Source organism: Empidonax traillii, unplaced genomic scaffold (assembly GCF_003031625.1).
Source record: "Empidonax traillii isolate 1590-97213 ecotype Southwest subspecies unplaced genomic scaffold, ASM303162v1 scaffold283:size781446, whole genome shotgun sequence".
Classification (NCBI taxonomy): Eukaryota; Metazoa; Chordata; class Aves; order Passeriformes; family Tyrannidae; genus Empidonax; species Empidonax traillii.
The window spans coordinates 495,039-512,300 of NW_020955476.1; positions in this window are offsets into that span (position 1 = coordinate 495,039).

Genomic DNA, 17,262 nt, shown 5'->3' on the forward strand with positions numbered 1-17,262 from the left:
GTGGAAATACATCTCCTCCAGCCCTGCTGGCTGTTTCAGACTGCAAAGTGAGGTGGAAGGCTCCCTTCTGCATCCTGGCTCCACAACTTGTGTGCCAGCGGCCAGGCCACTGATGGTCTGGGAAGAGGGTCAGTGAAGGTGCATAGTGCTTCATGCAGGCAGGAGTCTCTCTTGTCTGTCTCTTTTCTACCATAACGGCACGGGCTCAAGGCCTTAATAAAGTCACAATCACCTGCTGAAGGTCTTAATTGACTCACTGCCTCTTGGAAAACACTTATGCATAGAGGAGAGCTGAGCAAGCTCTATCCAAAGCCCTCTGATGTGGTGTTTGAGGTGTCACCACAACCATGCTGGAAGCAAGCTCGCACACACATGTATTTGTGGGTGCATGGGAGAGCTCCCTCTTGCCCTGGTGTGAGCTGAGCATCCTGACCCTGTGCTCTGCTCTGCAATCCCCTCAGCCTCCCTCCCTGCCCAGAGTCCAGGAGAGCCAGGACACTGCACTCCGTTCCTGTGCCCAAGCTCTGCAAGGCAGAAATTGCTCAACACTGTTTTGACTCCAGTGGGGCAACTCATGACTGGCAGGAGAATGAGTCTCAATATCCCCTTAGCCCTGTGCATGTAGGCAAGGAAGTCATATGCCTGCATATATCACATCCTTGGTATTAGGAATGCATTTGCAGTAAAGCTGGAGGTGACTGGAATTGGACTCCCAGGCTGCAAATGAATGTAACATGCAGGGACATCACTGAGTCCAGGGAGGAATGGATGGCACTGTTCACTGAAGGGCTTCAGAAATGCAATAAGTCAACTTTTAGTACACTGCAGTATTGTTTAACTGGCAATATTTCTCTGCAAATGGATAGAGCAGGCAGTTCTAGAGGCAATGGTGAGCCTGTAAATTGCTTGTATGTTTTTGCACAATGGCTCACTGCTCTTTTACGGGCAAAAATGTACTTTCTGTAGCTGCTCTCAGTCAGTGCTTCTCAGAGCTTTAACGTGGTAGTGTCTAGTGTCTGATTATTCCCACAGGTTAATCAGCCCTCCTCTCCCCTCAGTTTTTGTTCTAGAGTCCCTAAATACATTTTGGTTTTACTTTGGATCTATTCTTTGAGTTTGTTTGTTTGTTTTTTTTCTTTTCATTTCATTTTGCAGCATTGAGCACCATTGAAATAATCCTTTCCCATGTTGTTCCCGTGCTCTGTACTTTTTAAATTATTCCATGCAGCTTCATATTTGTTCAAACAGAAAGGCTTAAAATCCCCGGCAAGGGGTGTTGTTGTCAGGGGTAATCACCCTCCCACAGAGATGAGAAGTACAAGGTGTAAAACGAGTACCTCTGCTCCCAGAGGCAGTGTTAGCCAGCAACAGCCACGCTCCAGGAGCTGTCTTAGAGATATTGTGGAATGTCTTGTTTTTCCACATAAATCATTTAAATAAATTATCATGATGGCTGGAAACTGCTGGCTGATCCTAAAATGTCTTAAATGGAGACACAAAGATAAATCTTTTAAGCACTTACCATCATGACATGTTCCATTAGTCCATTATTATTTAATTACTGGCAAGGGACAGTGTCAGGGCGGGGAGCAGGGGGATTGCCAAAGGACTTTCTTCTTCAGACAGGAGGCAACCAGAGCATGGATTGAGGGGCAGGCTGAGGTCACTACAATTTCAGAAGGGTCTGAAGGATCCTAGCGTGTCTGCCCTGTCATGTAAGCCACCCAAGGTGGCTTTAACTAGCCTGCTAGGGCAAACTTGCCACCTTGCAGACTCCTGTGGAAGCTGTTTTTTCTGCTGCTTTGCCAGCTCCTCATGTCTCAGGAGATCTCCTGACCTTCTTCCCCCTTCACATCACAGGGTAGGTGTCAGCCTCATCTGCATGGGTGAGGCTTCATCTGGATCTGTCCCCTGAAGTGCATGGTGACTTCAGTCTACTTGGTCTTGAGATGCATGTTTTACTTTTTGTACTTTTTAACTTAATTTTTGCTTAATTTTTTTTTTTTAATGTATGGAAAAAAGATCTTCCTGCTTCTCATCCTTCATCTTGGAGATGGCAAAAAGGGTGTTGAAAGACACTGGGAAGGCTTGGACGCCACTAGTTCAAAAAAAGAGTAATAGGGCACAGGTAGGGAAGGAGATCTGCTGTGCTTTAGACAACCTCTTCAAGCTGGTTGCTGAGGGTAAAAGATCAAGCTATGGGCAACGTGGCAAAGTGACTGTGTTCAAAATGCTCCAAAGCCTGGGTTTTCCCTGTCTGTGGGCTCACATAGAACTCAATACTTGGCACACCTGGTTGTGACTCACAATTTATGACTGATAGAATTACACGGGAAGGCACATTCTGTGATTCATGGGCAAGGCTGCATCCACTGCGCTTACTCTTGCAAATCAGCCACAGGCAGTGCGTGATTGGAAGCGCTCCACAGCAGTGTGCATGGGCCCTACTGATGCTGCTCTAGAGCCACCTCTTCCAGACAGTTCACCATTCATGATCCCCACAGCACAGGAGAGGGTGGTACTGTCAGCTCTCCATCACCCACAACTACTTTATCTAGATTGTAGATTAGCTGCTGCACAGAGAGAGAAACAAAAAGCTTGTGAGGTGCCAGCTGGACTGGCTCAGGTACCTGTGGCACACCCTGCAGCAGGCTTTTCCCCTTTTCCCATTGCTGAAGTACTCCAGAACTGCACTCATGATCCTTAGCCTGGCTGAGGAAGGAGAAGGGCTAGCACACTGCAGACAGGGTCCTGGAGAGGAGGGTGGCCATGGGCTAGGGTGTGCTGGCATGTTGGAGCAACCATGGCAGATGTGAAGAGGCAATAACAGGTCTGAAGTAACTGCAGTTTTCATAGCAGTAAGGTCTGGTGAGGCACACTTTGAGCATCAAAAGTGTTTTGGAGGTAGAGAGTTTGGTATCTGGGGCCAAGGATGGATTAGTGCCCCCACCACTTGCTGTCAGTGATGGTAACAGTGTTAGGCCAGTCCAGAGTTCATCTGCAGACAGATTTCTGCTATACATCATGGCCATCTGTAACTCCTCTGGATCTGGCATCTCTTTTTCCTCACTTTTTTTTTCAATTCTTCAATACTTGCCCTACTGGGGAGAGATCTGGATTGGGCCAGGTTCAGAAGAAAAGAGAGGAGGGAAAATCTCTAAGATCATATAACTAATGGTCAGAGCTTCTTGTGCCAAACCGAGCCCCTGCCAGTAGCATTACAAGAAACTCCATGCACCTTTATAGGCTGCCATGGAGGAGACAAGTTTCTTATCACAGAGCCCTCTGTGTTGCAAGCTGGAAGCACACATCACCCCATGATTGTGGAGATGCCCTTGCATTACTAAAGATACATGTATACAGGCAGGGACAATTTTCTTGCCATGTAAGCCACAGGTAAGCTTCTGCATCCAAAACAGGTATGGTGACATGTCTAGGTCCACTACTGGGATAAGGAGGTGATGGAGCTGAAAGACTTATTTACATTAAAAAGTATGCAGATGGAAAGACTTTTGGAAGTAAGAACCACTCTTTCCTGGGAATTGCAGCAACTGATGAACCTATCAATACGTACACTCTCCTCCATGCTTGCAAAAGTCCTCCCCCTGCCCCTAACGTCTGAAAAGCTCTTCTATTACCTTTATGATCTGTATTATCTGCACTAATCAGTCTGTCATCCCTTCCTCTATTTGCATAAGGTTGGCAGATGGATGAAGGAAGGGAGTGAAAGATGCAGCTCATCGAGCACCCTGCCCTGCTGCAGGGCTGGGACCCTCGGGGAGCTTTGACACAGACTGAGGTGGAGGGCTCACAGGAACAGCCACACACTGCCCCTCAGCTGTGCTCTCCCCTCTGCAGCCTGACTGGCACCAGGGGCCCTGGATTAGTCCCTTGGATGCTGCTCACTGCCCCAAACATTGCATCCTGAGGTGCCACCCCTGCGTGACTTCATTGAAATAGTTTTTATTCTCTCATAATGGCAGTGTGAACGAGGTCACACTGGTCCCAAGTACTTTCCTGTTTGATGTGCAAAAAGAGACAGGAGAGCTTAGGAATATGCACTGAAAAATGGCGCCTCCGTGTATTTAAATGAAGTAGGGTGCATGAATTCATTATGATCTGAAAGCTCTTCAAACACTGCCTAAGTAGGTACAACTTCAGATGAGCCTCAAGACTAGTTGCTAATGCATATACTTGAGAAAGTTTCCTGTGTTTTTTGTTTTTTGTTTTTTGTTTTTTTTTTTTCTGTGCCTACTTACAGCCACAGAGCTCCAGAGTATCCCTGCAAAAGGAGGTACACTAAAAGAAGCCAAAAGCTGTAAAAATATTTTCAGTGTCATTTAACTCTCAGCTGTTGGTCTGAAATTCTCAGAACTTCCCTTCCACTATGTAGAGAGGATACAAACTCTGCCTTGGCATAGGCAGTAGTAGCAATAATGAAAACAATATTTTTTAGCAATGAGCAGACATTTTTGTATTGCACACAAAACAATACCATTTTTATAGTATAAAAATTTTAAAGCTTAAAAGGTTCACTGTGATCATAAGAGTGCTAGCATCATCTTCTATGGCTCCTTGGTTCTGTTTCTTGGGGTGTTTTTTTATTTTTTCCATCATTTAATAGAGAATTGTATCTTGCTATAATTTTAATAAGCTGCAAGCTACAATCCTGGCATTGCTACTTCCTCCAAGGAACTAGTACCAGACCCTCAGTCTGTCAGATATTTGTTTGTCTTAAGGTATGTAGGAAATTAGGAAAGAGCCCTGTAGCTGTGATTAAAACACCTCAGCCCCTTTGCTCAGCTGTATCTCTGTCTTTAGAAGTCTGTGCGTGGAGATAACTCATATGTTAAACTAATTTTTCATCCCTTGTAAGGAAGCCTTTTCATCTCCTGCACCATGCACAGGGGTTCCTCCTCATGCAGCAAAAACTGCAATAGTTGGGTGGATCTGCAAATGGTTTCAGTGTGGTTTAAGTGTGGTTTCAGTTTTCCAAACCTCCTGGCAGCTCTAAGGGTTTCAATTACATTAGTGGGACAAGCTGTCAGCAGCTTTAACTCTCAAACCCTCTCGGTGGGTGAAACTTTTCCCACCACAAAATGGCAGCACAAGGTACACTGGGAGGACAGCAAGCTACACACTATCATCACCTAGCTGGCACTGGGGCAGGTCCTGTCCTGTGTCCTGTGGTGGGACCTCCACTAAGGCTCTGGTTTGCCTCCTCCAGCCAGCCCTACTGCCATCACCAGCCTGAGGCACAGGATGCTTCGATTGGTCACAGCTGAGCAAGATAGAAAGTGCAACTGCCTATCCCTGATCCCTTGTGCAATTTCTCACCCTGAATGTCCAAGCCCCCAATTCCCCTCCCTTCACAGGACCAAGACCCTGGGAAGTGAAGTCCTTTCAAGTCCTGTTTTCAAGGGCAGCTCAGCTGACTGCACATCCCCAGATACAGGCGGAGCATATTTTAAAGACAGTCTTTCACTTCTGAGAGGAAAAGGTCATGAATATCAGTCGCTCTCAAATTCAAAAGTCTGCTTCATCCTAATCAGGGAGGTGAAATGTTGCTGACTGTTCTCTGCAGCCAGTGCTTTGCCCTGAGAATGTCAGAGATGCTCAGTGTTATCATAGACACCCCTACACGCCCAAACAAAAGGGGATTACCAGATGAGCAACAGCCCCCACTGCCTGGGACCAGGGCGCTTACTGTAAGTTGTGCTGAGTTGGACACCAGGCAAAGGCGTGCTCATGTCACAGTGCAGTGGAAATCACTGGAGCTGAAAGACCAAGAGATGGGGGAATAAGGGACATATCTCAGGCCCTGTCCCTACCCCTAATGTGAACAGTAAGTCACTGCTGCTATGTTGGCAGGAGCTGAACTGTCACCTTGGAACAATACAAATAGAATGAGAAAGAGCCAGAGAGCGACTGAACCGCCTTTCATCAGCAACCAAGGGTTGACAAAGACCTACCACTTGGGTGTTCCAAACAGTGGTAACTGGATCAACTTCAAGTTTAAACTTGCTGTTTTTCCAGTTGCTTCTCAAAGTTCAGTCTCTTCCTCCTGTGTTCTGAGGGTGTAGTTTTAGCTTTAGAAAGGACTTGAATGCCTTGGAAAGATAGGGGAAAGTTTAAAGATAATACCTAGTTGTGCAACTAGGATGGGACTCGGGAGACCCAGAAAAAGAGAATTAGAGAAAAGATGGCTGTTTTGTGCTCTCCTTCTTCCAACCACTATTACATTTGTCTTCACTGATGAAGTTGGGAGCCAAACATTGCCTCCATGGTCATGCTTCACCCTCCTTGGCAACCATTAACTGCCTCCTTTGAAGAGGATTTCCAACCAGGAGAATATAGCATACCCTGGGACTCCTACCTTCTAGACCTCAAAACACCACTAAATGGAACAGATGAAAATAAGGACACCAAAAAGGAAAAAGACTCTGCTTCCCTCCTGAGCAGGCATCATGAGACAAGCTGTAACTGAGAGCCAGCCTGTACCTGAGAGCCAGCCCCCCCAGCAGCGTGCACAGCAGGAAAGGGCAGTAGTGCTGCTGAGACCTGGGCAAGGCTGAGCGCTCAGATATGTACAGTGTCTATAGTGATCCAGAGGCAAACAGCATTTTGCTTTCATCACTTTCCAAGAGCATCCTTAGGGTAATGCTATTTCCCTACACAACCAGAAACTTGAGGGACATGAGGGATCCTAGGGCTCCACTGGGTGGCCCACAGCCCCAGGATGGACTGTATCATGTTTATGCCCCAGAAATAGGTAGAGACTGAAAATGGACCCAGCACTTACCAGGGGCACAGAGGCGTGAGGAAGAGATAAAGGTTCTCTAGCACATGTCCCCTCACACTGATAGGCTCTCCAAAATTGCAGCTGCACACCAGCATGTGACTGCTAAACACAGCCAGGTAACTCGGCATTTGCAGGGTTCTGGCAGAGGGTTTTTAAGAAGACAACTTCAGTTATTTCCTCAGGATAATCTTCACTTTCAGTTTTATCTGTCGTGAACTTTGGTTCCAAATCTGCATGGGTGTAACCACTTTCTTCCCTTCCTCTGGGAACAGGGAAGAAGTAAATCACAAGCCAGCATACGTGATCTTTCTGTACAAAGTTTTTTGTTAAACTTTGGAGATGTTCTTGAACTTCTTGCATTTTCCAGGCATTTAAAGGCACCATGAATTACAATGTAATTGAAAAATGGGCCTGTTTCATAGAAATGAAGTGTAACCAATAGCCCTGGTCTGCTGACTTAATAAAGAAGCTTAACAATATTATAACTATATTAATAGCAAGACCAGCTAGCCATTAGCAAGAGGAGTTCATTCATTGCATCTGTCTGACACTTTCCAGCTTGCTTTTTCATGGTAAATGAGTGCTGCTTGTGTTCATTTTCTATTCAGGTAATTTCCATTAGCCAGATAAACATATGGGTGAGAGATCCTACTTCTAAATAAGAGCTGTTAGCAAGATGATGACAGAAATAATATGAATCTATGACAGAGGAAAATACAAAGAGGAGAAGGAATGATAGGGAAAGCAGTCCTGATGCAGAAGATCAGAGGAGGAGGAGGAGGAACCTGAAGGCCTGATCCAGAGCAGTCCAGGTCCTTTTAACAACTCACCCCAAGCTAAAAGAGAGACTCGTTAATGGACAGAAGCACTCAAGGGCCTGGAACAGAGATAGACAGCTGAATTCACTGGAAGCTTGTTATGTTTAGCTTTATAGCAAGCTCCTAACTGAATCAATATTAGCCACATATATTCCCACTGGTCTTTCATTCTGCCTCACAATCTTGTTTTGAATAAACATCTCAGCATTTCAGAGACATGTCAGCTTGGATGTATTTCATTGACCAGTTGCACTTAATATAATCTGCTTGATATAACACTGTGAAGGATACATTCCATTTTCCTTATCACACCAGCAGATAAGGTGTACTCAACAGGTTAGCCAACCTACCCAAAAAATCTCTCTGCTGAAGACTAGGTATTACCAGCTCAGCAAAGACATCAGTTTTGTGCTAAAGAAGGGAAGACAGTTGATACAATCTTTTTGCGTTTCAGTAAAACTTTTGATAATGTTTCTCATAGTAGCCTTCTGGGAAACATCAGACTGGTGACCTATCACTAGTGGAGTTCCACAGGGCTCCATCTTAGACCCTTTGCTCTTCAATGTCTTCATAAATTACTTCAATGAAGGACTGAAAGGGATAATCAGCGAGTTTGCAGATGAGACAAACTGGGAGGAGCTGTTGATTCCCTAGAAAGCAGGGAGGCCCTGCAGAGAGGCCTCAGCAAATTACAGGACTGGGTAATCACCAACCATATGAAGTTCAAAAAAGGGAAGTGCTGGATTCTGCACCTGGGATGGGGCAACCCTGGATGTTTGTACAGACTGGGGAATGAGATGCTGGAAAGCAGTGCTGTGGAAAGGGCCCTGGAGGTCCTGGTTGATGGCAAGTTGAATGTGAGTCAGCAGTGCCCTGGCAGCCAGGAGGGCCAACGGGGAGGCATCAGGCAAAGCATCACCAGCTGATCAAGGGAGGGGACTGTCCTGCTCTGCTCTGCACTGGTGTGGCCTCACCTTGAATACTTTGTGCAGTTTTGGGCACCACAATGTAAGAAAGATATTAAGCTACTGGAGAGTGTCTAAAGGAGGGCAATGAAGATGGTGAAGGGCCTTGAGGGAAAGCCGTGTGAGGAGTGGCTGAGGGCACTTGGTCTGTTTAGCCTGGAGAAGAGGAGACTGAGGGGAGACCTCACTGTAGTCTTCAACTTCCTCGTAGGGGAAGATGGGAGGCAGACACTGATCTTTTCTCTGGGGTGACCAGTTGACAGGACCCAAGGGAATGGCCTGAGGTTGTGTCAGGGGAGGTTTAGGTTGGATATTAAAAAAAGGTTCTTCACCCAGAGGGTGATTAGGCACTGGAACAGGCTTCCCAGGGAAGTGGTGACAGCACCAAGACTGACAGAGTTTAAAAAGCATTTGGATGATACTCTGAGGCACATGGTATGACTCTTGGGGATGATTCTGTGCAGGGCTAAGGGTTGGACTCAGTGGTTCCTATGGGTCTCTTCCAACTTGGCATAATCTGCGACTCTGAAAGCTGCTCCAGTGTTAGGTGTTTCTTTCTGGGCTTCAGGACTTCATCGTGTCTCCTCTTGCTCCATTCACCTGTTCCATGGGTACCAACCAACCTTTGTACATAATCAGTCAGAACCATTGTTTCATTTGCCATAACTAATTTAAATTCAGTTTGAAGCTTGGTGCCTGTTTCAGACCCAAAGAATGACTTCTGTATTCAAAAGTTTACTTGTTTTTCCCAACTATTTCAGTTGCACTGATAGAACCAATTTTTACACCTCTTTGCCTTGCTTCTATCTGCCTGTAGTAGAACAGGGTGAAGTCTGGCAAAAGGCAGTTTTTAAGGGAAAGCTATTCAGCTTGTGATGTCTAAAAAGCAGATGTAACTAAACAAAGTGCAGCCTTCTTTCATGTCAAATACACACTAATCAGAATTTATTTTTTTCTACAAGCCTTCCTGGAAATGGATTATCTAAATCTTTTGTCTGCAAATCAGTATTCCCACTACCAAGCAATCTCTCCAGAGCCAACAAGCATCCACGCTTAATGCTCACCACAGTTGCTAAACTCTAGGCTGATATGGCTTTTGTACTGGTGATGAGGGCTGCCTGCACACTGCAAACAGGGTTTGTAAGTATTTGTGAAAACCCTTGAATGCTGCCGAGTTCATCCATGTTTCTGATCCATACAGTAATTACCTTCACATATATTTCTAAAAAATACTCTACTTCCTTCCCCTCCCCGAATTGTTGGAGAAATAGATTTTCATGACTGAAGCTCCACCTGTACAGAAGACCAAAGCAAAGGACGATGAAGCCCTGGCATGTTAAGGCTTCTGTGTACTACAGTTGCAGAAATAATGTTGAGTGGTTGATGGGCATGCTTGTGCATTAGAATACAAAAGCAATTTTAGAAAAAACCACTTCTGAATCAGTTCAATTTTCAGTTGTTCACTTTGTTCACTTTAAAATTGTTTTACTCTGGTTTTCTTTATTTTTACTCCTTTTTTTATTTTTGTAACAGTGTATTCAGATAACAAAATTAGACTCAGTCCAGTGGTAACAATAGGTTTTAAAGGTTTTAAAAAGTCACTGTTAAACAAAACCAACCAAACAAACAGATGATAGTGCTGATCATTTTGTAGGGCCAGTTGATTTTTTTCTTACAAATGCTTTGTAAAAAGGGGATGTTTCATTCACAGCATTTGGACCAGGTCTGCCATGGCATTTTCAAACTCCACTTATTCCCTGTGCAGCTGGCGTGCTGCATTCACCCTGTGGTAGCTGGCTGCACTGGCCTGGATGTAATCTTGTTTGCATAGTCAGTCACACACAAACCCAAGAATTACTCTACTGTATGAACAGCGTATTCATCACTTGCTACATCCCATTTTAAAGGTTTCATTCACCCAATCAAGAAACATGACACAATGTGACACAGCTGAACTGACACAAAATGAATTAATCCATTAGCTGAAACGTGGGTTACCTAAGTGGTTCAGGAAATCATGAATGGATAATTAATGATTAATTCTTAGAAAGAAAAAAGTAAAACCTTTACTTTAGTCTCAGGGAGTTTCTGACCAGTGTGCTTGTACAAATATGAACTAATTTAATAGTAAGAAGAGAAGGAAGAGACTAATGCATCTGCATCAAGCCAGTGAGGCTACCATATCAGAAACCCTTCTGGTATTCCACCAAGCCTGTCCTAAAGGTGACAAAACCCCCTCATGTTCAGGGATAGTTTTGTTCCTAATGTTGTAGGATCACATCAGGCCAATTCAGCTCATAATTTAGCAACATCTCCAGTTTGGTTGGCCAAGTTGTCTGTGATGGTAAACCCCCTGCACAGAGAACAGGGTGTGGTCCAGGGTATGGCACAGTGGGCCACTCCTATTTGAACAAATCCTACCTGATGACGGAGGTGGGATGCTCGTGATTCTGTGCTGCTTTTCTTAGTAAGTGTCTGGATGTGATGGCACAAAACACCAGGTATGTTCAAAACTGTGGAACAATCTTCTCTGTCAGAAAGCATTCGGTCAGCTTTGTCCTTAGAGTTACATTACAGAATGATTTTTTAAATCTTAAAACTAGATTAATAATAGAAATTACCTATTAACTATGAGCAATTCAAAGTCCTGAATATAATGACAAATTCCACTGAAAATATAGATTCTTCTGAAAAAGTATCTCTACCTGCAGACTTCTTTTAGCAAGCTACTCAAGTGAACAACTGGTGTAGTGCTACTGTTTGGTCTCTTCTCAATACTTCCACATCTGGAAGAATGGCTGATAAAATTCCCTCCATTCTGCCAGAATTCTGCAAACCCTAAATTGTACAGAGAGATGCACATTGTTTCATTGATATTACTTTTATATTTCTATTTAGAATATATTACATATATACATATATATTTCTTTTTAGAAAAAGTTGTATAATTGCATAAGCATCTATATCTCTTGAAGTAGTTGTTTTAAGACTCTGCTACTGTCCAGATGCAGAAAAAGACAGGTTTGTGAGAGTGTATATGTATTTGGAAGGAGATTTGACAGCTTGTGAGTTATCTCGGCTTGAAAACCTGACAATTGGATTGTAATGTTTGAACTTAATATTGCTGGTTTAATTACCAAATAAATCTTTGTAAATGTTCAGGGAGCTGATGGGGTACTTCTTTTTGTAGACAATATACCTCCTACTTTCCTCACCTTTCATTATTTATACCTGCCTGATACTATATCCCTGATGTTCTTGGTATCCATTTATTTGGAAAAAGGGAAAGGTTACTTTCCATGATAGCTTTCTCATGCTGCTTAAGACAGAGTGTAAAATGACTGCTTTTTGGCTGGGGAAAAAAAGGAAAATTTCTCTATTGTCACAAATCACTGTCTGCATTTTACAATACTATATCTCTCTGAGCAGCTGCAGTTTAGTGCAGGGATTGCCCTTCTTCAGCAACATGAATGTGTCCTTAAACAGCTGGAGATAAGCACATTCAGAGCCTTACTGAGAACACTCCATCACATTTCCATTGGTAATGAGCGAAACATCTACAGTACTTTCCATCTGAAATGAGCTTTACTGTAAGCTAAAGATACCAGCAACCAAGAAAAAATATCATGTCAGGTGGACAGCAGTCTCCTGGAAGCATGATGGCTCTTGCCCTTACACATTAGCAATAAAATTCATCCCTGTGATATCTCCAGTAAACAGAGATGCTTAATTGCACCTACAAGGGAAATTTTTCTGATTTTTGGAGTTATTATGGAGATGATTTTGAAACAAAGAAAGGTGCAAGACTGTAAACAGAAAGGTACTACATGATAAGGAGATTTAAGAATTACACAGTTGCAGATAATTGCATGGTTTGGGATTTTTTTTTTTCTTTTTATTTGCTCAAGTTGTGGTTCCTATGTTTGCATGGTAACTTTGTCAAGGGCTACATGAGACAAACTACTATGCAGCAACAGTGCATGAGCATAGGCTGCGTTTGATGTTTCTGCTATAGGATGAGGGTTCATGACAGAGTTGGGATCCAAACATCTCCCCAGATCAGTGGGGTTCTGAATTGCCCCCTCAGGTCACACACAGGCTTCTGTGGACCGCTGTGGCATTGCTCAGGCTTGCAGAGCTCCTGCTTTGGGCACAGTAAGAAGAGTCCCCTCAGCCACAGCTGGGCTGTCAGCACAGGACAGGCTGGGTTTGAACCCGCAGGGACAGAGAAAGGACTTCATGCTCACCTGCCCCAAATTTACCCTTTATGCAGGAGTAAAGGAAAAGATGACTTAGACATTGTGGTGCTCTCCTGTTCTTAGGCCATTTTGGTATGAAAAGATCCTGAATTTGCTTTGTTTCGCACTGACTGCAGCAATGTTGGTAACCATCAAAGAGCTTGCTGAGCGAATAATGATGGCTCCTACCTCCTCCTTGCTCTGACAACCTCCCATGTGGAAATAGGGCTGGCTGGCTGCAGCCACATTGCTGAGTAAAGACCCCAAAATAATTCTTACTAAAGGGAATTCTAACATGAGGCATCTTTCCCTCTGTTTTTCCATGCTGAAGCAATACCAAACCACCCTCCACTACGTCCCTTTTGTTAATGTACCTGTTGTGTTTGACTCACTGAGACAGATGAAGTGACCCTACAGCCAAATTTCTGGCTACACAGCCAACTCTCACAAATGTTACTGGCCATTTTTCCTTTGATGGAACTGCAGCTCTGGGGCTGGGCTGTGGGCTTACCTTGCTCTATGGGCTTTTCAGGTCAGCTGATATAGGAATATGCACCATTAACCCCCTCTTCAACAATAACGTTCCCCAGTCCCTCCATATGGGATCAGCCTTCACAGAAATGTGCAACAGGGCGAGTTGAAATGAGGTGTCTGGGTGAAGCCTTTGTTTTATTTCTTGTGTTAAACTATTCTTGGTGCCCCAATGCACAGGGGTCTCCAAAGACAGAGAGACACCCTGCAGTGGAGAGGAGACAGGTGGATAGTACATTTTGTATTTGTGACCCCATGAGATATATGTGAGGTAATAAAGCTCCATCTGGATTTACATGAACAAGACACCCATTGAAATGCTTCAGCATTTTTAAAAAAATCCTGATTAAGAAGTTGGCCTTCACTTCTAGCTCCAAGCAGGCAAGGACTGCAAATAAAAAATTGCCTCTCTCCTCTCACTCTTCTATTGGGAGAATTTTGCATAAATTAAAATTAATGCATTTTTTCAACTAGGTCAGTGGAATGTAAATGTTCTGTTCCAGGGAGGATTATACATGGTAACTCAGTTAAGGGACGCATAGCACAGATCAATCCTGCTGCATTTATCAAAGCTGAGCTGTTTGGAACAGAAAGCAACCAAAGTTTTCCTACCAAAAACACTTCATTGCAGTATCTGAAGGCTCATGGGGGTGAGAGTGGATATTTGTCTCACTCCTGGGAAATCTCAAAGTCTTTCACTTCTGTCTCTGTGTCAGATATGTCCTCCAATGTGGCCATGAAATCTGTATGATAAAATAGGACAGCAGAAACTCCTCCATCTCAGTGGTTTTTAGCTCTGGTGGGAAAATGCCTCCCTGTGTTAGCAAACCAGGCAATGCAACATGAGACTCAGTAGCAAGTTGGGCAAAATTTAATTTGTGCTGCCCCAGGAGTTTGTCTGCTCCGGCTGTCAGGCCCACATCTGGTTGCTGCCAGTTGCGTGCTGCCCTCAACAATTGCCTACTTTATGTCTTAGACCCCACAGTCAGCCTAGATGCAGACACTGTGCCAACTGAGCCCCTGGTGGAGTCTGCAAACAAGCAAATAAGAAGAAATATAATTTTATATATCGCTCTCTCACTTGGATTTTCTCCTGTGCCACAAATCTGCAAGCATACACACACTCAAGTGTATAGAAATGAATGGCCACCCTGACTTCCAGTCATGCTGGAGAGAGGCTTCAGAGGTAAACAAGTGTGTTGCTGCTTTCAGAACTGGACTGGGACTTTTGTTTTGATGGGCTCAGTATTGTATATTCTGGTGTAAGAAAAAATGCTGTGACTGAGACGACAACAACAACTGAAACAAAATCTTAATGAAAAAATTAAGTATTTTTTTTGTGATGGATGACATTTTGAACTATGTTAGCTCCCTAGAACAACCTCATCTTTTAAAAAAAATCATAACTCTTTCTGAGTTGCAGACGTCCTTTTATGAGGATCAAAACAAAATTGCTATCAATACAGAATAGTCCAAACAAACTTGTATGTAGCAGGTGGAAGGAAATGGGCCTTGTTTTTCATGTTTCCAGTATACCCGTTCCTTGCCTCTCACTTCATAATCATACCCAGGATGTATTCTCCCATTCGTTCAAATAAAAAATGCTCCAGTGAACAAGATGAAAAGTCTCAGTAGTCCAGTATCTCACCTCAGATGTCAGCCCATGTAGATATTTAAGGAAGGGCACAAGGACAGGGGCAGTACACAGTGATCTGCACCTGATATCCTCTTCTGGTTTTTGACAATAGTTTCAGGAGTCTCTGAGCTACAAGTTGATTTTTCATCTTAAAAGTGGTTCTATTTGGCATGACTTTGTGTAAGTCCTATTTAAACAACATTTGTACAACAACAAGTTGCTGTTTTGTCAATAAGTCCCATGGTTTAATGCATCATGTGGAAAATTTCTTCCTTATGGTTTAGCTCTACTGTAGGATAATCCAATTTGTTATCCCTAATTCTTTTATCGGAGAAATACAAATTAACCTTGGTCTGTTTACCTTGTCCATGCCATTGGTGAATTTATACACTTACATCTAGTCACCTCAGGTAGTTTTCTTTCCAAGTTGAAAAGGTCTAATTTAGTCTTTCTTGAAAAATAAACTGTTGCAAAACTGACCATCCTTGTTACCTGTTCTATATCTTTTCTAAAGTTATTAGCTCAGTGCTGGAACACTATTTTCTGTTCTATTTTGTTGTGTTCTCTCATTTAGCAATTTCTGCTATTCAATTTGCCTTTTGACTGTTGCAGGGCAGTTAAGTGATGTTTTCAGAAACCTCAATTTCAGTTACCCAAGATCTTTCTTGAGTGTTGCTGTCTAGAGACTGTCACTGCAGATGTATAAGTAGAGTTATTTTTTTCCCTAAGTGCCTTACTTTGCACTTGTCAATATTGAATTTCATCTGGCACTTCACTGTTGGTATTATAAGCTCCTTCTGCAAAAGTCAGCTTTAGCTTTGATTATTATGAATAATCTTGTATCATCTGCAAACTTCGCCAGTATTCACCCGCTTTGCCATGCCCCATATAGAGATGGCAAACAGCACTGATCCCAGCATAAGCCCTTGGACACCCCTTTTGTAAACCTACCACCAACCCAGAAGAAATGTTGCTTTATTTATTCTGTTATTCATACAACTCGCTATCACATTACTCACCTTTGTTCCTTGAGGTGGTGGCTGGTGTAAGTTCTGCTTTGGTAGCTCAACAGTTTCATATTTGCTCTTTCAGCACACTTAATTGAATGCTATCTTGTCCTTGTTGTTTTATCCAGGTCAATTTATCCAAAAAGGTCTGCTTTTCAGAGGCTGGCTGTGCTTCTCTTGGTCCAAAGATGTTCCACCTCGCCATCTAAGCTTCAGCTCTGGGAATAATGCAGATGTAATTACTTGTTTATCAGAAAATGTAAACCTTTTGCATTTTCCAGCAAAACTAATCTTTAAAAGAAGGGTTCTGTACATCTAGGTTAAGCTCTTAGACTGAGGGGGATTTCTCGACCAGCTCAGACCTACCTGGGGACTCCCTCAGTATCCAACATTTAAATTCTATCAGTTGCAACTGGACAACTGTTTCAAATATATTGCATTGTAAACCTGGACTGCTGGAATTGGCATTCTGTTGAGCATTGAACACAGTGTAGTGTCTTTTGTATTGTCCAAAAAACTGATTGCTGCTAATCAAAGGTTAATTTAGTAGAGTCCATTTGAATATGCTGACATCTTTAGAGTGCACATAAGCTTGTGGTCATGTATTACCCTGAACTGGGATCTACAGCAGCACACGTATATGCTCATACCTCTTCCTGTCAGTGAGAAGGAGACTCCTAGTAGGACAGCAAGTTGCATTTTCACCCTTCCTTTTCCCATTTACTCTCAGTGCAGGTAGCTCTATAGTCTACAGATCCTTCTCTGTAGACAAGCAGATGCAGGGCTCTGTTTTAGTCAGACTGGCAAACTAGTAAGGCTCCTCTAATTTACTTTGCATCTCTCCTATCTGATACAACAAACAGCAGTCACTAAGCTGAGGATTGCCAAAGCTATGCCAAAGTATTGCTTGTACCACTCTCTGCTGTCCTTCAACCTAGCTTCACAGTATACTTTCATGAAGAAAACAATTCAAATTCTGTTAAGTATTTTAGGTACAAAAGCCTCCTCAGACATAAAAGTTTCATCAGATATAAAAGTCTGTTAATTTCATTGCCAAGGTGCAAATCATACAGCAAGTAATAGACATTTAAGTTATTCCCAGAAATAGTTACAAATACTTCTCATTCACCACGAGCCACTGATTAGAGAATTTTGTGAGTGAACCACTACTTAAAAGCGTTATCCATCTGGATTAATTTCCCCAGTCCCCCATGATGGATCAGACTGGGCTCTCCAATACCACTGTCTCTCATGTGAAGCTCTAC